The sequence below is a fragment of the Sus scrofa genome, chromosome 1 (genome assembly GCF_054392235.1).
Source record: "Sus scrofa isolate SSC_HxYL_T2T_F1_AM1 chromosome 1, Sscrofa_HxYL_maternal_Yorkshire_Landrace_v2.0, whole genome shotgun sequence".
Taxonomy (NCBI): Eukaryota; Metazoa; Chordata; class Mammalia; order Artiodactyla; family Suidae; genus Sus; species Sus scrofa.
In genome coordinates this window covers 92,198,261-92,210,285 of record NC_139383.1, presented here as the reverse complement: position 1 = coordinate 92,210,285, position 12,025 = coordinate 92,198,261, and positions in this window count along the sequence as shown.

The following is a 12,025-nucleotide window of genomic DNA, read 5'->3' as shown; positions in this document are numbered from 1 at the left end:
CAGCAGGCCGCTAGATACTAGAAAAAGGCAAAGAAGCATTCGTCCACAGGTTTCAGAGGTGAGCAGGGTCTTTATGTTACCCTCATTTCACACTCTTAGCCTCCAGAACTGTGAAACAATACATGTCTGTTATTTTAAGCCACTCAGCTTGTGGTACTTAGATACAGCAGCCCTAAGAAACTGGTAGAGCCCCCTAATTTGAGTAAGACCAAGGTAGGGTAAGTGCTGTGCACAAATTCTACAACGTCTTTTTTTTTTTTTTTTTTGCCTCCACAACTTCTTAAGAGGAAGTTCGGGACCACTGCCTGGCAAGTATCAGGCACTCTTAGTCTATGGACTATGGAATGAATAAACCCACTGCTTTACATGACTGTGATTTCCAGCATGTTGATGGCTTTCCCAGCTGCCATTTCCTGTGCTGTGGACCAGGTGCTGATGGCTAAGTGCCCATATTTACCCTCCGCCCTCAGCATGCCTGCACCCTGAGGGGGAGCACGATAAGTAACTGCTCTCCATCTGAGGCTAACTTACACACTGTTTTTTAATAAACCTTTACAGTAGGGATGGAAAGTAGAATTCCTCTTGAAGACCAGCTGAAGTCACTTGATAACAACTACCTGGAGGGATTCTGTCAGGGGTTTTGAGGCCACATCTGGACCCAGTGGGCATGAGGACTAGACCCAGCAGTGAGTGTCTGCATATGCCAGGCAAGGCTAGGTTGTGGGGGTTTACCTTCCTGATTTCCCATCTGCACTACACTACTTAATATTTATTTATGCACTAGACTAATTTCTGTTCTTGGTGTTGGTCTTGATTCATAAGCCACATTGTAAGCCAAAATTTTTACCCTATACCATAAACTCTCTGACTCCATATTTATGGTAAATGCTATCTGACTCGTACCCAGGGTATTTTGTAGGTTCTGAACTGTGAACTTATAATAACATAATAATATGAGTGTTACTAAAGGGCCTGATACTCTTTTTTTGTTGTTTTTTTTTCCTTTTTTTAAATGGCACTCTTACAAACCACAGTATCATAGATACTAGGCAAGAAACAATATAACATCACACTCATATTGTGTCTCTCACAGCCTCTAACTCTAACTCTTTAGATACTCAGAAATGTTGGAGTAACAGAATTTGAAGTACCTGCAATTAAAATTCTCCACGTGAATAAATAAAAGATATAGAACTAGAGATGAAGGAAAGGAGGGAAAGTGTGGACAGAAAGAAATGCCGGAGATGGAATGGTTCGAGTATAACAATTATGTGCCTTCTTACATTTCAGTTATGGGAATTTGGAGAATTTCAGCTGATTCCAAAACACTGTAGATATTAAGTCATGTAAGTGCTAAATAGAAAGTTAATCTTAATTTATAAAATTAGGAACAGATATGGCTCTGTGTTATTGCATTATCTAATTTCTTGTTGCCCTCAACCAAGTCTGCAGGAGTAATATTTTGATATATATATTTTACTTTTAACTAATGTCAGTAATGAATATTGTAACACAAAGAATGTTGCCTACCATTCAGTTCAGAAGGATTAAGTCTGTAGCCAATCCAGTCGCTGACTGGCTGTGCACCCTGAAAAGAATTCAGCACGAAAAAAGGATGAGACACTCTGCTTTGGAGAATAAGCCCCTTAGATAGTTAGATGTATATCTAAAGAGGAATTTAATGAACCCTGATTCTTGCATCTTTTCAGACATAGAAAAGCCCTAAAATCATTAGCTGAGATATCTGTTCCTTGTGACAGGCAATAATCTTTTACTGAGATGTGTACTTGCCTGTGTGTACTCCTGAGCAAAAATCATGTGTATCCTGGCTTCTCCCCAACTTCCTTGCACCCCCTTGCCCCCGGCCCTGTCTCTTCTGAGCAGTCCCCGCAGAACTCCTGAGGGGCTGTTTCCCAGGCTCTAGTTCTCAGTAAGACCATAATTAAAACTTAAACCCATAGTTTATGTCGGGAGGCTTACTTTCAGTTAACTCTCCCTTCCTCCCTCCCTCTTTCTTTCTTTCTTTCTTCCTTCCTTCCTTCCTTCCTTCTGTCTTTCTGTCTGTCTTTCTGTCTGTCTCCCTGTCTTTCTGTCTGTCTCCCTGTCTTTCTGTCTTTTTAGGGCTGGACCTGCAACAAACTTCTGAAAAATAAGTGTTTGCTGTTTACAAGTCACTGGATCAGTGGTATTTTGTTAGAGCAGTCCCAATGGACTAAGACATGGAGATTCCAATAAACTATTGCTGGGGAGCAAGTCAGACATGGGCTGTTACACCCCAAGGCAGATGGAGTCATCTTTCTCTTTCTTCCCTCACCTTGACACTGACCAGGACATGCCCAGAGACACCCCACCCCTTCTGTGGTGAAGGACCACTAACTTCCCAGCCTTAACAGGCCCAAGTAGAAGGTCAACAGCACAGCTGGGCTTTCCAAACTGCCAGCACCAAGACCTAACAGGTGACCCAAAATGACCCAGGTTCCTTATGCCACATTTATAATAAATTAGCATTGTGGGTTTTGCACCACCCCTCATCCCTGTGGGTTTTCTTTGGGTGTACCTTAGCACAGGAGAGAAGTTATATAACCTAAAGCTATCATACACCTTGTCAATCCACTGATGCTGGGCACAGGGAGGGACTTTCCACTATGCTGACCACCGCCCCCACACCCCACTGAGGGGCTGCTTCTGGTTTCTAGCCAGACACCCCACACTCTTCTGAGTGTACTTCACCTTGCTTTGCATAATAAATTTTCTGGTGCATGAAACTGTTCTATATCTCTGGTTTGAATTCTTTCCTGCAAGGGACAAAAGGATGGAAAAATTGTAACATTGCTACAAGCAAATTGTAAGTCCCCTGGCAGCCTGTCTCCATCTCTATAATGTCATCTTGAAAGTCATGTGAGTGGAATCATAGAATACGTGGCCTTCTGAGATTTTTTCCATTTGGCATAATGTCCTTAAGATCATCCAAAATGTTATGTACCCCTGTACTGCTGGAGCCTTCCAGGATTTTGTTCTGAGAGCCTGCTGGAGTCCTAGATATGGAGTGTCCATCAGCTTGCTAACCTGATATAAAATACTCAAGTGAAACAACTTGAGTACTTTATATCAGGAAAGTATCAGTTGAAGTTGATGTAAAAGGGAATAATAAATGTGAGGAAAGAAGAATAATAATAGGGAAGGACATTCTTAGCCATTCTCCAAAGAAAGCAATGAGTGGGAACCATGCCTACACAAAAGCACTTCCCAAGATGAATTTACAGAATTCCAGCAGGTCTAATGAAGGAAAAGTATTCCGTGGCAAAGTTTAGGAAATTACAAAACGTGTCACTGCTGTGTGATTCATCTTTAATATGCCAATGCATATTTTGAATTTTAAGAGAATTCAAACCTTTAGACCAGCACATTAATGTCCTTTTCCTAGAATATTTGTCTCTAGGAGTTTTTCAGGGAAAATACTTTGGGTAGAGCTGTTTCAAGTTAATAAACAATATGTAAGGAGTTCCCATTGTGGCACAGCGGAAACAAATCTGACTAGTATCTGTGAGGATGCAGGTTCAATCCCTGGCCTCACTCAGTGGGTTAAGGATCTGGTATTGCTGTGAGCCATGGTATAGGTTGCAGACGTGGTTTGGATCCTGCATTGCTCTGGCTGTGGTGAAGGCCAGCAGGTGATGCTCCGATTCAACCCCTAGCCTGGGAACCTCCATATGCTGCAGGTGTGGCCCTAAAAAAAAAAAAAAAACAAAAGACAAAACAAACAAACCATATTTAATTTCATTAATAATATAATGATCATGGAGTTTTATCACACAGTCAAATGTGTATATTAAGTTGATTTTAAGGTTTACAATAGGCATTAACACAAGAGTTACTCTAATAGTGTAAATATAACAATCCAATATTCCTAAAGGCAAAAAAAGTCGAACTCACAGCACCAGAGGGTGGAACAATGGTTCCCAGGGACTGAAGGTGGGAAAAAAGAAGGGATATTGGTCAAAGGGTGCAAATTTTTTAGTTGTAAGATAAATAATTTCTGGGAGTCTAATACCTAGTGTGGTGACTAAAGTTAATAATACTGCATATTTGAAACTTGGTAGGAGAGTAGATCTTAAGTGTTTCCACTATACCAAAAAAAAAGAACTATATTATGGTGCTCACTTTACAATGTGTACATATATCAAATCATCAGATTGCACGTCTTAAAATATGCAATTTCTATTTATCAGTGCCTCAATAAAGCTGGAAAAAAATACATAAATATGATGCCACTAGGGGGCAGAAGAGAATTAGAGCAGGGGAAACCTCCCCCAATTGTGGCCTAATTTAAAAATCCCTTTTGTGCATTAAAAATAAAATGAAGTCTAAGAGGTTTTTCTCCTTTCTGTAAGAACAGGCAATAACGTTATTAAAAATATTCTGCTTACTTCTGTTACCATATAGTTTTTCGGATACTTATTTCGGGATGTGCATAATTTATGCATAATAATTTTTTTTAAATAAAATCTTTATCCAGACAGGGATGTGCTTTTGATGTTATAAAAGTAAATCCTGAGATCTCATTAGGCTTTGGACAGTTTAGAAAGGGATACTGTTACCGTTTTCTTCAGTCACTCTCCCAGCCTGTTTTGGTTAAGGACTAAGTTATGGCAAGTAAAGCTTGACCTAGAATTTGTGGAATTTTAATCTCCTGGTGGAATCCAAGAATTTCCATTAATCCTCTAACATATATTTATTACTATCTTTTTCTGCCTATTTGTGCTTTATCCTTAAGTATATATTTTTCTTTCAATATTTCTTTTTCTTTTCTTTAATAATCACATCTTAAGAAGAATAAATATAACAGAAAAGACAGCAAAATGGACCTGCTAACAGGGCTTTGGTTGCCTGTCTTTGTGTACAGTGCCAGACCTCCACATGCTCTTTTTTATCCTGGACTAGCTTATCTGTGTAAAACGCTTTATGAGATTCTATAGAATCCCTCTCATTTGGGAGGACTGTCTGATAGGAAAGTGCACTATTGCCTTGCTACTATCCCAGAGGAGCTGGCCCTCCATGGGGCCCAGTCTCTCTCTTCTTCTTTTTCCTGAAGTGAAGGCTTGGGTGTGATACAAATTTCCCTGAGAGAAAAGTCCTGGACGGGGGTTACATGTCCCTGAAGTGCCATCGTTTCCCCGGGGATGGAATCTGGAGAAACTGTGGGTCCCAGACAGGAAAATAAAAACAAGGGGATGCTTGCCTTCCTCTCTGTGCTCTCCTGGGCTGGACTTGGGTCTTGGTCCTGCCCCAGGAGGGTCCCCTGTAGGAGGGGTTGAGATGGTCTCTCCACACAGGAAGCCTGGGGGCAGGGAGATGGCAGAAGATGAGGGCTTTATGCCACATAAACTGCAGGGAGTTGCTCCTTTAGTCGCCTCCTGTTACCCCCCAGGTGTTAGTAATTTCTAAATGTTTTGGCCTTATTTCAGTTGCACAGAAGCGTTAAACTTTCAGAGAGAACCACGCCTCCCTGTGAGGCGGTGTGGAAGCTATAGGCTTTGTAGATGAGACCCTGAAAGCAGGAATTTGAAGGTCAGGGTCCCAGGGTCCCACCGTCCTTCTCCACAGGGTCTTTGATTTTTGTCCTCTCAGGTATTCAGAACAGAGCATGTGGCAAGTGGGGACAGTGGGACTTCTTCCCACATGCAGTGTGGGCTCTAAGAGATTAAGTGATGTTCCCCAAGTCACAGGGTTAAAGTCGGGATGGGGGCTAAAACTCAGGTTTCCCGAGTCCAGGTTGTTTTGACATGGCCTCCACTAGGGGTGTTTCCACTCTCATAAGCAAGGGCTCGTCTGCACGGGGACAGAAGTTTGAGGATCCTGGGAAACAGACCCGTCAATAAAGACTTCTGTTCATTCTCTACTTTCTACTCAAGGCTGTGCTAAGCAATATTAGACATTAATTTGGGGTCTGCAGCCCTGAATTAAAAGTGGAGTTCTTTTCAAGGACTCTGGGACTTTGAGCCATGTGGCCCACTGGTCTGTCCTTAGAGCCAAGCCCTGAGGGTGACAAGGTGGGTGCATCAGAGGAATGTGTGAGTGTGGTGTATGACTGTGAGTGTGTATGAGTGTGTATGTGTGAGTATAAATGTGAGTGTGCAAATTGCTGTGTGATTGTGTGTAAGTGTATGAGTTTGTGTGTATGAGTGTGAAAGTGTGTGTGAGTATAAGTGTTTGAGAGTATGTGAATCACTGTGATTGTGTGTGTAAATGTATGAGTGCGTGTGGGTGTGTGAATGTGGTACTGTGTATGACTGTATGAGTGTATATGAGTGTGAATGTGTATGGTGTGTGTATGAGTGTATATGAGTGTGTACGAGAGTGTGTATGGGTATGTATGAGTGTGAGCCTGTGAGTGTGAGCGTGTATTGTGAGTATGTGTGTGTGACTCCTTTTATTGCCTTCCTGGGCTTGGGAACATCAAATTGTTGCCCTCTCTGCACAGTACACTGGGGGGCAAAGTCCCCCTATTGTTAATCAGATTGTTAATCAGACATGAAAGAAGGAAGGTAGCTTAATTACAGACAAAGGTGCCTTGAGCAGGAATATGTTTTTTTTTTTCCCACCCCTGAAGCATATGGAAGTTCCCAGGCTGATGGGAACTGGGAAGTTCCCAGCTCCAGGTTGATGTGGAGCTGCAGCTGCTGGCCTACACCACAGCCATAGCAATGCAGGATCTGAGCAGCATCGCATCTGTGATCTACACCATAGCTCACAGCAATGCCAGATCCTTAACTCACTGAGAGAGGCCAGGGATCGAACCCGAGTCCTTATGGATACTAGTCGGGTTGGATACTGCTAAGCCACGACAGGAACTCCAAGCAGGAATGTCTTGACAGTCCATTTCTTCCTCCTCAGGCAGTTTATCTCCTGCAGAAGAAACACCAAGATGCTGGTTATGATTACTTAGTAATCACAGATTATTGATTCCACACGTTGCTGTGAGAAAGGAAAATCACTGTATAGCCCTTTCCATGCTCTTCTGTGACCCCTGGCCTGGCTGCTCCCTGTGGCCAGCCCAGGTCTGAGCAGCAGCCTACTGTGTGGGTGCTCTATTATAAGTTCCTTACTTGTCCTATGGCAGGTAACCCTTCTCTGTGCCATATAAAGTAGGTGCAGTGTTACAAATGAAGCCGCTGACAAGATGGGGTGGCATGTACATCATGTGACCATAGGCGGAGAGCCCAACTTGGTCCTGGGTGCCTGGTTCCCTAGTGTGTACTGTTAAAACTGCATCCCCCCCACACCCCGGTGGCATTCACTTGGCTTCCACAGAGCCCCGTTGACCTAGATTAAGTCCCGCACATTTTACTCACAATCCCTTAAATTCTGCTCTGATCATATACATGGAAGTTACTCTTGTTTGGGGAGAGTAATCCGTAGGAAAAATTGGAGCCCGGTGAAAAAAAATCACCTTGGTTCATGCTCAAGAATAATGTGGGGTGTCATTATTAATAATAATGAATATTGGAAAATAAGGAATAATTTGTGGTGTCATTTCCTAAATTTGAAGCATTTTACTTTTAAGCAATACAGCTAATGCTTGTTGAAATACTATTTAGGACCTAGCTGAATGTAAAGCAAGTGCTTTAAATGTATTACCTCTTAATCCACCCAGCGACCAAAAGCACTGTTATTGTCCTGAGCTTAAAGATGAATTTAGGGTTATTGAGTACTAGCCCAACATTAAATAGCCTCTTAAAAAGGCAGACATGAGCTTTGAGCCCTACTCTGTGACTCCAGTGCCCACATTCTTAGCCACTGAGTTCTATCAGTGCTCTAGTTGGCTGTTTTACAGTTCAGGATGGACATCTTTCCAATCAGTTAGCTTCCCCGAAAAACTGGGAGCAGGAGAAACTTGGTCTCTGTGTTCCTGAATTTAGTTTTGCTGAGTCTGTTCTGCTCCTGAACCATCTGTGTGCCATTCTTTCTTTAATATCCAGCTTTCATCATCTGGCTTTGATTTGCTCCAACTCTCCTCTGTGTGATTTGTATTGTGTTAGTTTCTTTTTCTATGGGAACCAATTTTTTTTTTGTAGTTAATTCAATAATACATGCTTTACTACTTTGAAGTCTTATTCCTTCAGTATAATCATGGAATTTATATAGGACTATGATGGATGTTTTTGGTAAAAATTATATACATATATATTATTTTATTTTACTACTATTTTTTAATCTTTTTTAGGGCCACGCCCACAGCCTATGGAGGTTCCCAGGCTAGGGGTCCAATCAGAGCTGTAGCCACTGGCCTACACCACAGCCACAGCAACACAGGATGGCACAATGGGTTAAAGTATCTGGTGTTGCCGCAGCTGCAGGTTAGGTGGAAGCTGCGACTTGGTAACTTCCGTATGCCGTGGGTGCAGCCATAAAGAAAAAAATATTCTATCAGGAAGTGTGAGATCTCCAGCTTTGTTATTCTTTTTCAAGATTGTTTTGGCTATTCAGGGTTGCTTGAGAATCCATATAAGTTTTAGGATGGATATTTTTTTAAACTTCTGAGAAAAATGTCATTGGAATTTTGATAAGAAGAGTTGTATTTGAGTTTCTGTTTTATAGAAGTAATTAGCTTGTTAAATTTTAATATTTCCTTTTATCTATCCTGTGAGTATTCTTTGCCATTTGTCTTCCAAGTCTCTTCCCCCCAAACCCTAAACATTTTGGTGATATTTTAGTGAAGTTTATCCAGTGATTCCTTTTATTTCTTCTTTACTCATCCTTAAATGATCCTTAAATAAGTAGAGTTCTTTCTGCATTGTGTATTATAGGAGGTTTATGTGAAATGGAAGTTAAGGAATTTTTCAAGCTGATAGAAAATTTATATTACAAGTGTATCTTTATGATACAGGGTTGTGTGGGTAAATGTTTTGAACTTTTATTTTTTCCCAGCCACTTGAGATTGTCAGCTACATTATAGTCATATACTCTGCTTTACCTTTTGAAAGCTTCCTAAAAAAGGGGGTGATTCCTGGTTTACTTGCACTTTGCCTGCTCCTCCTTGATGCAGCCTTCACACCTTCTCAGTTTGTCCTACTCCGTCTGTCCTACTCACTCTCAGTTTGTCCTACTTGTTTACCTTCTCAGTTTGTCCTACCTGTGCTCTGACAGCTTTGTTGGAGATCTTCAGCTAAATGCTTCCTCACTGGGTGTCTTCCCATACTGCTGTTTGACTTTCAATGTATTTGGCAGGCCGATCTCATGTGTCATGTTTTGGAATGATAAAAGCATGAAGTTTCTTTGTTTCTCTCTTTCTCTTTTTCTTCTTTCCTCCCTCCCTCTTTCTTTCCTTCTTTTCTTCTTTCTTTCCTCCTTCCTCCTTTCTTCCTTCCTTCCTTCCTTCCTTCCTTTCTTTCTTTCCTTCTTTCTTTCTTTCTTTTCTTTTTCTTTCTTTCATCTTTCTTTTTTTTTTTCTGCTTTTTAGGTCTGCACCTGAAGCATATGGAATTTCCCAGGCTAGGAGTCAAATCAGAGCTGTAGCCACCAGCTTACACCACAGCCACAGCAATGCCAGATCCTTAACCACTGAGCAAGGCCAGAGATTGAACCCGAGGCCTCATGGATACTAGTTGGGGTCATTACTGCTGAACAACAACAGGGACTGCCTACTTTTTCCTTGAATTTTCTTAAAAGTGAAGCTTAACTGTCTGTTCCTCATTTTCATAGTTGTTTTGGGGGTGGTTTCCTGAAGGAGAAGAGACTAGACTTGCAATTTCCAGCAATGAACCTGGGAGGCAAGCACTTTAGCTTATTGTAATAACAATCATACATAGTAAGTCATCTTTCATGAGCAAGAAATGTGAGGAGATCAGATAATATCAGAATACCAAACAATTCTATATGGTGAATTCTAGCTAAGTAGAGACACCTGTGAGATCTGCATGAATGACCACATAGGGAATGCAGAACTGATGGGAGATTAGCTGTTGCCCTTCACAGTAAAACTTAGGATGCTCTGGAGATTTCTGCTGGCGGCTTATGGGTATTTCTGATTTTGTTTTTGAATCTAGTATTGTCATTTGGTATGTACATCTCTAAAATTCCTTCCTCGAATGCTTTCCATATTCTTCCCTGTGAGTTTTATTTGGACTTGCCCATTTTTTTTGGACTCTAATGTCCTTTCTTCCTTCTACCTACCACCAATCAACCAGGGTCTGCTTAGTAGACTGAGTGGGTTTCTGGGTGTTCAAGGTGGTATGAATGTGACAGGGCAATAGTCTTCATTTCCATTAAAGCTGCTGTTACTGAATTTACAAAGAGGAGAGAGGAAATCTGTGGTTGTACCTGACATTCAGGATATGAGTAGAAATTGGAACAGGTATGAATAAGGGAGCTTATGTTTTCCACGTGAGATCAGAAATGTTTAGGCAATGGTTATGTTTGGCCAGACAAGGAGTGACACCTAGGAGAGGTGGTGTGACAGAGAAGCTCAGATGAGGGTTTGTTTCTTTTAGAGTTGGCACCTGTAGGAAGGTTATCTAGGACAAAGTGCTCAATGAAGTGCTTTAATGAGTAGTATCAAAGGGGTGTGGTGGGAGGAGAGGCTGAGGAGAGACTTACTGAAATGGTGGATTCTTCCAGATCTTGCCATAAAATGATCCTGAAAACACATATGGGATTTCCTCTTTTCTTTCTCTTTCCTTCCTTCCTTCCTTCCTTCCTTCCTTCCTTCCTTCCTTCCTTCCTTCCTTCCCTCCCTCCCTCCCTCCCTCCCTCCTTTCTTTCTTTCTTTCTTTCTTTCTTTCTTTCTTTCTTTCTTTCTTTCTTTCTTTCTTTCTTTCTTTCTTTCTTTCTTTCTTTTCTCTCTTTCTCTCCTTTTCTTTTTTTTTTTCTTTTCTTTTTAATGCTGCACCTGTGGCATATGGAGTTTCCCAGGCTAGGGTTTGAATTGGAGCTACAGCTGCTAGCCTACACCACAGCCACAACATCAGATCCAAGCCAAGTCTGGGACCTACACCACAGCTCAGGAAAATACCAGATCCTTAACCCACTGAGCAAGGCCAGGGATTGAACCTGCATTCTCACGGATACAGTTGGGCTCTTTGCCTCTGAGTCAAAAAGGGAACTTTCCTCCCCTCTCCTTTTCCAACTCTGCCCTTTTCTTTTGCTTCTCCTCATTATTCATTGTCTCCTTCAAGTCTGCCCTGACTGTTTATTTTGCCTTGTCTAAGATTGTGAAATGTGGTAGATGTCTGAAGAGATTAGTAAACTCACACCTGTAGAGATGGCTCTTCTTATGCCATGTGTACTCCTTAATATTACAACAGAATACAGAGCTATTCAACCAGGGTCTAAGATGAGGCTTTGAAATACTGGAAATAGAATACTTAACTTTTAAAGCATGGTTACAATCCTGTAGTAACTATGTTAACGCATACCACTTTTAGATGTTACTTCTGGAGACAAATACTGTGTCTTCTAGTGCCATACATTAAGGAAATAATAAGGTTCACTGGTTGTTATTAAGGCAACATAATCAAGTGCATGCTTTCCAAATTCTATAGTCAGTTACTTAAATTTTTTATAAAGACAAATTTCTATAATATGTATGTCAGTGTCCAAATGAAGAAAATTAGTTATATCAAAATAATTATGGGAGAAATCATATACATGTTATTTAAATGAAATAACCTGTTGTCACCTTCTTTCATTTATTTATTTTTTTAGGTATTTTTTCAAGTTTTATAGTCAATTTGCAAGGCTGTGATAATTTCTGCTGTACAACAGTGACGTAATCCTTTTAAATTTATCTAAAATCTCTCCCATGTACTCTCGAATTGATCTCATTCTTTTTAAGCTATGTGTCTTTTTATTGTAACATACTGAGTGTATGTTTTTCAAATTCCAGGAAAGATTCTTTGTCAAATTTATATTTGACTTTTTTAGTCCCTAGAGCTTGTGAATAATATCAGAGTGGGAAATATTGTGAATTACTCTAAATAATTGGAAATTTGGAAATGAAATGAGTGCTTCATGCAAGTAAAATAAA